This window comes from Podarcis melisellensis (assembly GCF_964234715.1).
Source record: "Podarcis melisellensis genome assembly, chromosome: 3".
Taxonomy (NCBI): Eukaryota; Metazoa; Chordata; class Lepidosauria; order Squamata; family Lacertidae; genus Podarcis; species Podarcis melisellensis.
The window spans coordinates 37,385,613-37,400,866 of record NC_138530.1 but is presented as its reverse complement, the minus strand read 5'-3'; positions in this window follow the sequence as shown (position 1 = coordinate 37,400,866).

Here is a 15,254-nt window from a genome sequence, read left to right as displayed (position 1 = left end):
GGTCCCTCCAGACATCATTTTTATTCGTGATTATTTGATGCTATTAGGACAGCCACATGCAATCCCATTTTCTATACAGTTTGTGACTGCAATGGTTTGGGGATGGTCGTACTACTTCCGTTCCAATCTGTGTACATCCCGTAAGCTCCTGCTGCCATCCCATAACTCTTCATCCACTAACTAATGTTCTGTTCTTTGTCCTGCTTTTGTTGCACTACAGCCCTTCTGGAAACATTGCAGACCAACAAATAAAGCAGAATTTATCTAATACACTAATTATTTTGCCAAGACTATGTTGCAGAATACACCCACAATAAAACAGTAGTCTGGACGGGTCCTAGTGAACTGAAAAGCTGCTTTTGCAAAGTTACGATTCAATTAGTTATTCACCTTTACTTTTTATTCTGTCTTTAAATAAATGGCAGAAACACCAGGTATCTATACGATGCAAAGAAATCATCATCGCCAGCCATCCTATTCCTCCTCCCTTTTTAATCCTCATTTACAGGCCACTGAGCACAAAACCTAGTGGCTTGGATCCTGAGTCACCCTTCCACAAATGGGAGAGAAGCCTGTGGAAGCTCCCATTGCCAGAGGCACCTTTTCCCCAGTTTCCTTCCTTTCCCCCTTTGGTTCCCAGCACCACCTCCCAGTGCTGGTCCAATGCCCCACTCCTGCCCTTGGAGTGGGATTGCATAGGGCACAACAAGAGGTTTCAGGGAAAGGGGGAATCAGCAAGAATTGCCTTCCCTGACTCCATCAGCAGGAATATCCCACGAGCGCAGATCTGCTCACAGGATGTTTGGGCCCAAGGCAATATTTTTGCTTTGCTTTGTAACAGCTAGCTATCCACATTATAGGATATATTTTGAGGGATATTGTAGAGTTGGGAGGGGGGCAATTAGAAAAGGGCAACGAAAATGATCAAGGGGATGAAGTGACTCCCTGTGAGGACGTTTCAGCATTGGGAACTTTTTAGTTTGGAAATAAAGTAAGAGGTGACATGATAGAAGTTTGTAAAATTATGCATGGCATGGGTAGAATAGATAGAAAGAGAATAGACACACACACAGAGCCCATAAAACTAGAACATGTGGACAGGCAATGAAGCTGAATGTTGGAAGAATGAGGAAATATACAGGGAAGCACTTCTTCGCATAGTGAACACAAGGCAGAAACAGCCAGCGACCTGGTTTTAAAAGAGAATTGAACAAACTCATGGCTATCAACAGTGCCCAGCCACAATAGCTTATGTTCTATCTCTTCTGTCAGGCATCTGAACATTGTTATCATCCTTAATTTCCATCCTAGCAGCTAACAATAAAGACAGAATCACTTCTCTATCCAAACCATATTCATTTGGCCCATCCCATAATCCCAAGAAATGATCATGGAGGGATTGAGATCAATTCTTGTTTAGTTATTAAATTAATTTCTAGCAACTGTATCTCCCAAAAAGCTACCATGGCCATGTTTCTCCCAGTTTCTGTTCCCCCCCCCTTCAGTTTTAAGTTTGGTTCTCCACATTCCAGCATCAGTTTGCAGTTTTGGGGGTGGGGGGAGGAGGGGTCCTTGTGAGATTTCAATAGCATTTTTGTTCATATTTCTCTTAACAAACGCATTTTAATGCATTTCTGTCTAATATATACATTTTTGCAAAGGTAGTTTCCTAATATGGTGTGCTTAATGTGTTATTTTCACAAATATATGCGGTTTTACGCACATATGCATTTTTTTGGTGCACACAATTTAATTGGGAAACTGCATCACAAAGTTTGGAGAAGTGTGAATTTTCGGTTTGTGCCTTGTTTCAGGAAGAGCAGATTAGGTGCTTTTGCGTCAAAATACAAACCAAACTAAGTTTTATTGCCCTCTGTACATGTAAGCAATGTCTGCTGTTTGAGAATGAGCAGAAGTGTACAGATCCTGCCTGTACTTCTCAGTCTTACGGGACTAAAACCCATAAGTAACTATACGCTCATGCTTACGGTAATTAGCCATTTATCAGCCCCTCCCAGCAGATCAGGCACTCTGACTCTCTTCTCACTTAGCATTCCTTGGCTGTCTGGTTTCTGGACTCAAGAAAGCTCACTGGACCACGGAAGCAGGGCGTTCCTATACTCCCTGAAGGGGCATTTTGTAGAGCAAAGCTGGTACAGAACATGCTCACTGCGCTCAAGTCTCTTGGGCTATCAAGGTCACCACCACACACTTGAAATGCCACAACTTTAATTAGATTTTCCAGCTCTTGCCATGGCGAAGGTGGATGTGACTGCTGTTCATGATAGGGCTAGTTCTCCTTATTTAAATTCCCAAGCCAGCCCCGCCTTTAATGAAGTAGCATAACTATAGCAACTGAAACCTGCCAGGCGTCATTTGGTTCTGCTGGGGTTAAGGTCTCATTCTTTTTCTTATTTTTTTTCTTGCCCTTTGGCCCACAATGCCCCCCTACACAAGGAAACACAAACCAGCCCACCTCATAGCCATGTACTGCTGCATTTCAGCGGATGTGCGCCTTATGAAATGAAAATTGTATTGGCTTTTCCATTAAAAATGGGTATATCTGCAGTACATGCACCCCGTGCTGAAGAGATAGTGTGCCATTTGTTTAGTTATCTTGCAGAAGATTATTTCTGTTATCATTAGTATGTTGATTATTGTAATTATTGAAAGAGAGAGGGCTGGGAGAAAAGTAGTGCAAAGGGGAAATGAGGGAATTAAAAGATAATAGTAAAAGATAATAATAGTCTCCTTTGTTCGTATTTGTCTCTCTTGACAACCTTCTGTACATACTAAGTTTCAGCTTAATACTAGAGTCGATTCCTCCTTTTGCTGACACGCCCCCACCAATCGAAATAAGTCATTATCCTCTGGCTGCCAGCAATTAGCTGCATGCTAAAGAAAACCAAGAATTGTTACAACTCTACGCATCTTTCCTTTCCCAGAGTCAGTTCTGGAGCTCCTTTTCCAAAGATCTTCTGAAAACACGCAACTGATGTGTACACAGGCATGCACAAAGATGAATGAGGGAAGAGAGAAATCCAAGCCATACAGGCAAGCTATGTACATGTAGAAATAAAGAATTTGATCTCTGTGGAACTAGATGAGAATTGACCTGATCCAGACCTCTTAGACTTCAGGCTTGTCAGGTCCAGGACTGGCCCGCTCATGAGGCAGAGTGAAACAGCTGCCTCGGGCGGTAGAATCCTGCAGGGCAGAGCGCCTGCAGGCATCCTGCCCAGCCCTGCCACCACTGCTGGGGTGACGTGGCTGTAGCAACTACTTCCAGTGAGCTCTCATGAGATCTCGCAGAACTCTCATGAAATCTCACAGCTGCACAACCCCCAGAAGTGAAGCTTTAGCAGGGGCAGCAGCAGTGAGGAGGGGGAGGGGCTCAGGTGGCAAAATGGAATGGGCCACCCCTGATCAGATCTAATTTATTTTTACTAGAACCCCAAGATTGATCAATCAGGGCCAGTTGTAAAAGACAGAGAGTTAGACTGAAAGAACAGGGTGCCTTTTGTAATACAGTGGTGCCTCACAAGACGAAAATAATCCATTCCAGGAGTCTCTTCGTCTAGTGGTTTTTTCGTCTTGCGAAGCAACCCTATTAGCGGCTTAGCGGCTATTAAAGGCTTACCGGCTTAGCGGCTTAGAAAAAGGGGGAAGCGGAAAAAATCGCAAGATTCGCAAGATGTTTTCATCTTGCGAAGCAAGCCCATAGCGAAATTCGTCTTGCGAAGTGCATCGAAAAACGGAAAACCCTTTTGTCTAGCGGGTTTTTCATCTTGCGAGGCATTCGTCTTGCGGGTTACCACTGTAGTCTGTAATTGTTTTCAAAAACTTACATGTGTGTTTCACCACATGAATTTCCAGGCACGTAACCAACAACACATTTTGGCTTACGTATTTTTTTGTAGTTTTACTACAGACATACAATGCATGTGTATGCAGAAAGGAGATTACTTGTATAAAGTGAAGCTAAAATAGCGGGATTTATTGTTACAAAAAATGTTTTTTAAAAACACAATATGGTCCACAGCATCATAGTCCCGCAACACACACACACACAAACCAAATAGGGATCAGAAACCTTTGCCATTCTATTACAAATCACTCTGAGATCTATGTACCAAATTATTCCCATCTACCTTCTGCTTCCAAATGTGCAGAATGAAATGTAGTTTAATCCTTTGGACTTTGCGTTGCTCTGATTTTGCAGTGCATGCTCATTTCCCCCTAAAATGTGTTTTAAAATGCACATTTTAGGACTAAATACATTAGGTAATGTGAGCCTTGAATCAAAACACATTTAAAAGTTGATACTTTGTAAGGTAAGATGTTCAAAAGTGTGTATTTGAATACAATTTTTGTGTGCGGGTTTTTAAATCAATCAGTCAATCAATCAATCAATCAATCACTGACTGATGTAGGAACAGGGTGAAATGCAGTTACGAAACTGAGACAGACAGGAAATAGAATGATCCACCCACCCCCAGCTGTTTTCATAGTTACCTGATGTCAGTAAGTCAAGTGCCTCAGAATTGTTATCCTAGCATTCATCTCATCCCACTGAAGTAAACAGCAAGATTCCCATTGAGAGCAGGGATGCAGGGTCGCTGCTCCACAGATTCTTCCTGGCACTCTGCGGTTCTGTGTCTGATACACTACGCGTGGGATGTTTTGACTCAAGGTGTGTGAGCCTTCCTGGTCTAATTAACAACTATATCCCCCCATCATTTCAAGTCACTGGTCATGTCAGCATCTGCCCAGGAATAACCGAGCTGATTCAAATGAGTGGATCATGCAAACATTCACTATGCAATTGGCAGCTCATGCAACTGTGAATGAAGATAACAGAGGCTGCTGTTTCGACAATGCTGCATCCTTGCCTGAGGAGCCAAGCAGCCAGCCATCCTGAGCAGGGGCAGGGGGCGGTGGGGGGGGGGAGGCAGAACTAATGCGCTGAAGTGTGTGAAGATAAATTTCCTCACCTCTTTTGCAATATGAAAAAGGTGGCGACTGGATGTGGAGCTTTGCATTTGTATTTTTGAGATGCTGAGCTTCCCATATGCATGTTTAATGTGTTCAATTTTAGTGGAAGAATGAATGGCCTGGGTCGGCATTGTGAGAAACAACATTTGCTTATCCTGGAGTGTGCAACATATTGTTTGAGATGCTGATCAGAGTCTGTATGGACCTAGTTCTGTAGCTGATTGTGAACTATACAACCCTGGGGGGAGATCCATTTTTTACTTTTTATGTTCAGTTTTTACTTGCTAAATTCTTAGCATTTTTTTTAATTGTAACTATATTCTTACGTTCATACAGTATATGCAAATCACCTTGATAACTGAGCTTATGACTAATACAAAGCTAATAAATAAATTCTCTTGATTGTAGATCTGCAGCCATTAAGCAGTATATCATTATAGAGATGGAAGATAATTATAACAAAGTAAAATGCAGGACAGAAGCATAAGATGGTCTACCATTAAGGAACACATCTGGGAGTTTAACCCAAGCCAACAGCCAAGAACACAAATACTGTACTTTTTTAGCAGCTGTTATAAGCCCAGAGGAAGGACTGATGTCTGTCCCAGAACATTCATGGACAAAATCAGTTGGACTTGTCCTAGTCATCAGCCACTGTTGACTCCACTGGCTCACGATGTGAGGCTGCTCATTCATTCAGATGGCTTTGGGCTGAAGAACTTTGCTGTAGCCTGTTTTTTCCCAGAGCTTAAACTTTAGAACACACCTGATGAATTTGTTGAAAGTGAAATTCAAAGACTCCTTTCAATAACAAGTTACAAACACTAATCTTCATGAAGACATTTAACAAGTATTGGACCTGGGATAGCTCAGTTAGTAGAGCATGAGACTCTTAATCTCAGGGTTGTGGTATGAGCCCTATACTGGGTGGAAGATTCCTACGTTGCAAGGGGTTGGACTAGATGAGCTTTAGGATCCCTTCCAACTCTATGGTTCTGTGAAATAATATGCCAAACTCAGACTCCTTCTCCAATAAAAAGTAGGATTTGGTTTTGTTTCCTTACGCACTTGTCTTCACAAAAGCCTTCACAACTTTTGTCAGTTTCATTCCATTTCGGAGATTGTATTGAAAGAACAGGCTATCCAGCTCTGCATTGGAAATCCTGCGAGATCTGATAGGAGATGGGGAAAAGGAACAAACCATCAGCCCACGCAGAAGATGCCCACATCACATGGTATGAAGCTGAAACAGCTATGGGAAAGGTTTGTTCATACTCATCCCTAAACAGATGCAAGGGAGCTGCATAACGGCTTTGCTTTTCTCTCTCAGAACCAGGCACGGATTCTTTGGCATCATTTTTTAATGCAACACCCCTTATGGTCTCTGGCCAGTTGAAGCAAAGCTGTTCCTGTGCCTCCCCACATCTTGCACTCTCTGCAAAAGATAAATAAAAGATGATGGGGAAGGGGGGGGGTTAAAACCCAGCTCCTTTTCTAAAAATCAGAACACTGCAAAACCTGAAAGAACAAATCTAACCTGCAGTCAGTTTTTATTTTTCCAGGCTGATTTGCTTGTAGTTGCCTTTGCCATTTTAATATTTTGTCCATCGAGGTATAGTAAAAGGAAAACAAGTAAGAATGAAATTTGGAAAGTTTTATGTCTATTGCAGGAAACTGGCCTGCGATACCATTTGTTAAGATCTTTGTTGTCCCTGCGGCAAGCGTGTCAGCTTTGCGTTACGTTCAGTCACTGCATTACAGTTTTATGATTGCAATTTATAGTGTTATAAGTTTAATATAGTAGTGTATTGTAAAAGGGGGCCTTTTTTTAATTAATATTTTAGGCCCCGGAGAACACCACATCGCAACATGGCAGAATCAGAAAGATAATTTATAAGGTATTTAGTTAGGGACTGGTCTGGAGAGTCTGTTCCCCAGCATGGATCACAAAAATGATTATGTGGGCATATAGACTTCTCTACCTGCAGGAGAAAAACTGAATACTGAGAAAGAGAACAAGCTTTTGCAGATCGAGAAGGGAAATCTAACTTTCAACTCTCCTTCCCCACAAAAGGATAAGAGAATTGGGAGGCATTGTATTACTGCCCAGCATAACAGCCAACTCCTAGAGGCTGAGGTCGCCTCAGCCCCCCCATTAAAATATTTGAAGAGGCCAGGCAACACTTAGGTTGATGGGCATTGCCATTCAAATTGTGTGTGTGTGTGTGCTGAGTCATGTGATCGATTATGTGGGGTGAGGCTTACCTCCTCCCCCCCCATATTTTATTCAAGTTTCCCCCCCCCCCTGCTACCCAGGGGTTGTCTACAGGCAGAGTACTTGCAGCAAAAAGATGCTAACAGGGGGATCCACCAAAAGATATTTCACTTTTACAGTACCACTACATTCATTAACACATAGGTGGGGGACCTGTGGTCCTCCAGCTGTAGTGAGATTCCAACTCCCGTCAGCTCCATGGAGTATGGCCAATGGACAGGGATTAAGGGAACTGTGCTACAGGGACATCTCAACTTTAGATGTTCTGAATCACAGGTCCCCAATCCCTGACCATTGGTCATTCTGGATGGGGCTGATGAGAGTTGGAGTCCAACTACAGCTGGAGGGCCACAGCTTCTTCATTCCTCACACGAGCTCTTCATGGCCCTGTGATATGGTGTGTGAAGGCCACTCTGTTCAAAACTCTGCTGCTCTGATGGAGAGATGAAGGTTAAGGGAGATCCCAATGAAGCAGTTCAGAGGGCAGAAGGCACACATTATCTGGCAAACGCTATGAACCAGTTTGGCTCCAGGTAGTATTATCAAGTACCCATCCTCTGGATTCAGCCTGAGGTGTGAGGCTTTTGCAACAGATCACAAAGAGGTCGTTTTGATCAGAATTTCAAACTGGGACATTTGAGATCTGATGAGGACTGTATTGATTGCCAACAAGTTGCAGCTGAGAAAGAAATGAAAAGATGTTTCTGGAATCATCCCATTCACCAGAAAATTCCCAGTGTAAGGTAGGGGTCCCTAAAGTTATGACAGCATGATTGGGGCCATATATTCTGGTTAGGTTTCAGGTTGTGAAGCTTGTGCAGACATCTTCTTTGAGTAGACTCACTCGGCAGTGTCGTTGGTAGGACGTTGTGCTTCTGAGCACAGAATTCCCCTTCAGCCCCTTTCCCCGGACACTCTAATTAAGCCGATTGTATCTGTCCTTCTTTGCTTTGTGCTCTTGTATAATTTCCATGCATTGTGAGGAGAGGGGACACAGAACAATCCTTCCTGACAGCAATAGAAGGGGGAGACTGGAGATGTCCCCCTTCCTTTTCCTCCTCCAACTTCTCCTTCCTCTCATTGGCTTCATGATCTGTATCCTCTTTAACCTCAACCCAGTCTCTGCCCCCTAGAGCATTCTGTATTGATGAGCAGTCCCTTCAGATAGTTATTTGGGTTTTATATCCCCTCCTTTGGTCTCTGAGGCTCAAAGGCCAAGTATCTAAACCTGATAGATAGAGTTAGAACTGGAATACTAGCTCGGGGAATGGTGTGCTGATACTGCAGGCAGACATCAACCCGGGAGCTCTCCTGTACAATGCCGTTCAGATCCATAGGCACTGAGTGGAAGAAATACACTTACTCTCTGCCCCTCTCTCCTCCATAAGTGAGGCGCATGAAAGAGAACACTGGGGGACGTGTTGTGTTGTGCATATATTAGAAGGAGCCTGCGGCTAATTGCAAGCCTAGAGGGGATGCAAATCATATTAGGGGAAAATGTGATATGGAAAATACATAAACAGTACATTAACCTTAAAGATCTAATTTATACCGACAGCAGCAAGTTACCCAGCCCGTAATTCTTTTGATTTGCCTGGGCACCGAGGGAGCTTCCAGGTCTCCACAGTGCCTAGGCGCATAAGGGTGTCAATTGGTTTGTGTGTCTATGCAGCATTGCCCTCTGCTGGCTGCAACCTATCAGGCCAGCTCCCACGTACCCTGCATTTTGCACATATGTTCCTTTCTCCAAAGAGTAGCAAAGCACCTTGCAGCCAGAGTTAGCAGTGAGAATTCATGAGCAGCACTGGCCCACCCATGAGGCAAGGCGAGGCAGCTGCATCAGGCGGCAGGATCCATGGGGGCAGCAGATCCAGCCTCCAAGAAATGTCTTGCCTGCTACCGCCACTGCAATGACAGCAATGGCTGTGGCATGCTCCTTGAAGGCCATATCTGCCGTCTCCTCAGAAGTCCCACCACCACCACGATGCTGCCTCTGTAGCAGCCTCTTGGCAAATAGGAGGTGCCGCTGGTCTCCTCCCACCACTAGGAAGGAAATGGCTGAGGCTGCCCTCCTGGTCTCTGCAACCACTCGTAATTCAAACAGGCCCTCTCCCCCTTCCTAATGTTTAAATGAAATCTACCCTGACTTAACTCAGCTATTAGATCTAGTCCAGCCCTCTATCATCCATCAGTATTTGCCCTCTTTTACAGAACAGCCCTTCAGGTGGTTGAAGAACGATATTATCTCCTCTGTCAGTCTTCCCTTGTGTGATTCTCTGTAATCATTCTCAGAAATCCCTCATTCCTAAGTTTACCTTGGCTGGCATCCAAATTTGGTGCTTAGCTTTTAGACAGTGCAAAGAGCTCGCTTTTGCCTTTCCTTCCTGCTAAGGGAGACTGTGGTTACGGCTCCTGGGTGACCATCCTTGGAATGATTGCCAACAGCCAGGGAACATTGGGCTGATGTTTACTCAGTGGGAGCTAATGACTGGAGAGGCTTGTCATGTTCAAATGACTGCTAGGTCCCTTCCAGCACTGTTGCTGCCTAATCAGATACCCTTTGTTGGTTCATAATTGTGCCTTGCCGCCTGGAGCAGAGGTGAATAAAACAGGCGGATCAGCCTCCCTCACCGGGGCTCTGTTCTGAGAACATTTCCCCATCAGTTCCCATGCTTCTCTGTTGTGCACCACAGCACGGTTTGCTGTTTATTTTGCTGAATACTACATTATTTATGTATTTAATGTATTGAGAAGATTTATAAACTGCTTGGCCTTTTTTTATTTATTAAAAAATCCTGATTGGCTGGCTATCCGCTTGGCCAATCACAAGCGGGTAAGGGGGCAGCCCACCAGGGCCTAGCGCTCCTTTTTTGCAATGTGTGTTTCCTTGGAGTAGTCCTAGTTGGTTTCCAGTGGGAGATGGTGATTGCTGAGGCTCCCGCTTTGACCAGTAGACCAGTAGAGCGCTTTGACCTGGGCCTGACTCTGCAAGGAGCAGAGTGCAATCCACCCCAGCGCCTAGCCAAGTGGGGTTGTCTGGTACTGCTGACTTCCATCTACTCAGTGTCTTCTCAGAAGAAAGCCGCACTGAGTTCAGTGGGCCTTACTCCTAGGTAAGGGTGTATGGGGCTATAGTGTTTTATCTAGGCAGCCAGGGCTCCTAGATGACAAGATCTTTTTGCACCAGGTCAGTGAGGAGCACTTGCTATTAAAAATTCTCCCATATATACAAAACTCCCTGTGCACCTTTCGGACTGTATCTGTAAGTTTACCCCTTTGTGTCAAATAACTGGAATCAAAAAGGTGTTGTTTACGTCTTATAATACATGGAAGATGGATCTCCCTCGGGAGGTTCAATCTGGACTATCCTTCCATGAAGGTTTCTAAGCAGAGACTGGATGGCCATCTGTCATGGATGCTTTAGTTGAATTTCTTACATTGCAGGGGGTGGGACTAGAAAGATGACCATTGGGGTTCTTTCCAGCCCTATGGTTCTATGTTTTTTTCTGCTTCAACAATATTTCATTATGTTCCTATTATTTTATGTAATTGTATTTTGTATAAATTATAAAAAATATAAATAAAACATGTTCTATTTCCAAACAAAACATTTAAACAGCTACCTTTCTACTGGTACGACGTGGGTGGGGCATGGGCATAGCCAGGATTTTTGTTAGGGGGGCAGGCTTTTGTTAGGGGGGGCAGAACCTCAGATTTGTATTGATTTTTACTTATTTGGGGGGGCAGCTGCTCCGCTGCCCCCCCCCTTGGCTATGCCCAAGTGAATTTAAGTGAATGCCTAAATGTGTTTTGTTTTGTTTTCTGGTTGTGCTTAAACCACAGAGCCTAGGATTTGCCAATCAGAAGGTTGGCGGTTCGAATCCCCGTGATGGGGTGAGCTCCCGTTGCTCGGTCCCTGCTCCTGCCAACCTAGCAGTTCGAAAGCACGTCAAAGTGCAAGTAGATAAATAGGTACCGCTCCAGCGGGAAGGTAAACGCCGTTTCCGTGCGCTGCTCTCGTTCGCCAGAAATGGCTTAGTCATGCTGTACGCCGGCTCCCTCGGCCAATAAAGTGAGATGAGCGCTGCAACCCCAGAGTTGGCCACGACTGGACCTAATGGTCAGGGGTCCCTTTACCTTTACTTATAAAGTTGGATGTAAAAAACAAAGGAACAAACCAAACCTATCAGTGGATTATGGTACCAATCTCCAGCACAAAACTCTAAAGACAAAAATAAAAAAACAGTGGCTCCAGCAACAAAGGAAAATAGCCTGTTATTTAGAAGGAAAAGCTGTGCCGTAGACATGCTGCTCTCTCTGTGTAGTGCAGTTTCAATGGAAGCAGGTGCTGCTTTTCTTTGGGCCCCTTGTCAGTGGTCCTTATCTCACCCTTCCCTTTACTGTGCTATTGCTTCCATAGAACAAACTCCCCTAAGTGCCTACTGGTTTATTGACCAGAAACGAAACCTGTCTGCTTCACAACTGTGTGTGGCAAGGGCTCTCTTGCTTTTCCAACAAATTGCATCAGGCTGAGTATTTGTTTATTAATAATAGTGAGAAGAATTCCTTTTCCAAAAGTTCAGATATATGGGAAATGTTCAAAGATTAAATGGGAGAATGAGTGACAAAAGTGAAATGAAATGAAGTGAAATGCAACAAGACTTGCAGTCTGGATGCATGCTGAAATGAACAATTTCAAATACTGGGATGTGCCAGAATTATCTAGCGCCAGCAATATCGCAGGCGTTGAAGACTCTGTCCCTATTTGCAAGGCTCTCCAGCCCTGACTCTGTCTCAGAGGCTTCCCATTAATGTTGTGGAATTCATCTGAGAAAACCGGCTTTCTGCCTTTGATAAAAATAGCCAGATCAGTGTCTCTCCTTTAGACAAATTGTCAGTTGAAAACCTTTTAAGAAACCATCTTGCTGTGAAATACGCTTTTATTATCTGAAATAAAGGACCCAGACAAATGCCAGAGCTGATAATACAAAGTGCCCACTCAGTTCTGTGTCAACACAGATCATTTTTACACAACAATAACAGACAACACAGAGTGTGGTGGTGGTGGGGGAGATGGAGAAGGCCTAGGGAGAGAAACAAACGGTTGATGAGAAACATGAATCTTAGAAACTAGAACACTGGAGAGAGGTGGGTCGTTTTTTTCTCATTGACCCCTCCTCTCCCAGTCACACAATAAATAAAATCCCCAGGGCTGGTGGTGTAGGAAGACTCATAGATTTTGATACATACTACCATACCTACTGGCTAGTAGAAGCTCATTTCAGATGGAGGAAAGTGTTTGAGGAGGGTTGTGCATTGGGAATCAAGACTGCTGTGAATAATGCAGAATAACATGTTGTAATACACAGTTAGTGACTCACATTTGCATGCATGAAGCACAGATTGTCAGTGGTGTTGGAGCTTAGCAGGCTCCCTGCAACCTTTTGTCCCCCCCCCTCCCATTATCCCCCACCCTTTCTCTTTGTGCTTCCTGGAACAAGCAAGAAGCCATGTGGCCATGCATGGGTCCCAGCAAGTGAACTGAATCTCTAAAAGATGATATTTTAAAGTCTGCCTCTTTGCTAAGTTTGGAAGCTTTTTCATCTTTGTTTTACTGCCAGCAGATAGTGACTTGTTTGCTGTAACTTCTGGAAACTCTGTAAGCAAAAACATTCCCTTAATTTTGAAAAATTAAGGGTCTGGGATTTATTCGAGCCTAGGTATTTTTGTGGGGAATGTTTGCTCAAAGGTGGATGAGCGCAGATGTAAGACTAACCAAGTTTTAATGTGCTTGGATATAGTGTTTCTTAATCATACAAATATAGCGGATTATGGCTGTTCACCACCCTCTGCATATGCTCGGCTGTGGACTTATTGATCTGCTCCTCCTGCTTCTATGCAGTAAACAGACAAAATTTGGGGGCAAATGTTAAAGATGGTACATTATAGTGTACTGGAAAGCTTCATTCCTAGGCTTTCCTTGGAACCAATATGTACCTTTATTCTCAAGGATGCTATACATATTACTCTGTAATCTTGGAAACCGCAATAAATAGAGCAAGTTGTGTGTTCTGCTCTTGTATTTCTTTCCCACTTTAAATTTGATAAATAAATATATGCCAAAAAAACACCCAGTAGAAAAATAGCTTGGCAATCACACATATGATGCAGATGGCATGCAGCATCAGCTAAGAGGCGGAACAATGGTGTTATTATAGAAGATGTTAGCCTGTCCAACCAAGGACTTTTAGAAGAGATCTTAATATAGCTCAAGATAACAGGCCACAAATTAATGTCAGCTTTGGGTTTGGCCCCAAAGGTCTATATCAGTGGTTCTCAATCTGTGGGTCCCCAAATGTTGTTGGACTACAACTCCCATCATCCCTGAGCTCTGGCCTTGTTAGCTAGGGGTGATGGGAGTTGTAGTTCAACAACATCCGGGGACCCAAACAATTAATGGCTCAAGATCATCAGAATGGGGATGTGCCTAAAAGATCATACCAAGACCTCAATCCTATGGGCAGTGGTTGCTATCTAAGTACTCTGCAATAAAAAAAACTTTGATAAGCAAACTCTTAGGACTAGTTTGTACATGAATACTATCACTTCATGACTTGTGATGGTCTGGGATTCGGACTCGGAGGCTGAACCGGAGGAATCCCAGCTTGCATAGGATTCCCCGCCTCCAGAACCAGCTGAGCCGGGGCTGCGGCTTGAGCCTGAAGGGTCCTCACCTGTGCTGGATCCTCAGGTGCAGGCACCAGCTGAGTCTGCTCTGGCTCTTGAGGTGATGGAGGACCCATTGCCTGCAGGTGCTCCACTCTCAGCCCCGTCAGGGGAAGCTGAGGTTGCCTCTGGGTCTGATAACCCTCCAGCCTCTCCTGAGCTGCAGAGACTCAGGGCAGAGAGGCAGAGGAAACTAAGTTCCTGCAGGAGGAGTGCTCGCCTCCAGGCCAGGAGAGGCGAGTCACCTGTGGACTGGGGCCGCCCTATGCCTCAGGGCGGATAAAAGCCAGCCAGCTCCAGTCCCAGGTTGTGGTAGCCAGTTCCTGCCTGCACCCTGTCCTGCCAGAGCTCCTGACCTCACCCGACTCCCTGCCTTGGACCCAGCTTCATCTTTGATGGACTGTCTCCATACTGCACCCTCGACCTCGGACTGGACTCAGACCTTGCCTCACGGTTAACCCAAGGGACCAGCACATGACTGCTGCATAAAGTGATAGTCTCTGAAAGTTCCTTTTCACATGCAGGTCATAGCAGAGCCCCTCATACCTAGCCCAGTGGGGTACATATTTCCTTGAAGCCATAACCCTATGGAGCATTATTGTTACGACCATTAGAAAGCAATTGTTGAAACTAGTCAACTTGTGCCCCAAGCTGTGTTGGCAGATCAAGGCAATTCCTTTAAATGAATATGTGTTGATTCATATGCTGTTAATATGATAATTTTAAAAAAAATTACATGCTGTTTTAAGAGAAAAGGGAAAGACGTATAATTATTTAGCTCATTAATTAAACAAGCTTTCCCTGCAATGAAACTTAACAGTAGTCTATACAATGCACAATAACTTGAAATATACCATTAGACAATATCCTCCCTTTTTGTATACTTGTTAGCAAACTTTCAAAACCAGTTATTGACCAGGTTTTCTTAATTCAATGAAGGTAAGTTTTTAGAACTGCAATTTTTGCAGAATTGATTTCTTTTTCCTGGAGGGAATTATATCTAGTGAAAGCTTCCACGTGGAGGGCAGAGATAGGGAACATTTGGCCCTCCATATGTTGTTGAACCACAACTCCAATCAGTCACATCTAGCATGGTCAATAGGCAGGGCTGATGGGACTTGTAGTCCAACAATATCTGAAGAACTAAAGGTTCCCCAGTCCTGGTGTAGGGAGACAATTTTCACCAACTCCTCCTGTGTTACTGCCTATGTTGTCCTGGGGGGGTCTCCAAATTCAGAGCAGATAGCTGGGGAAGCAG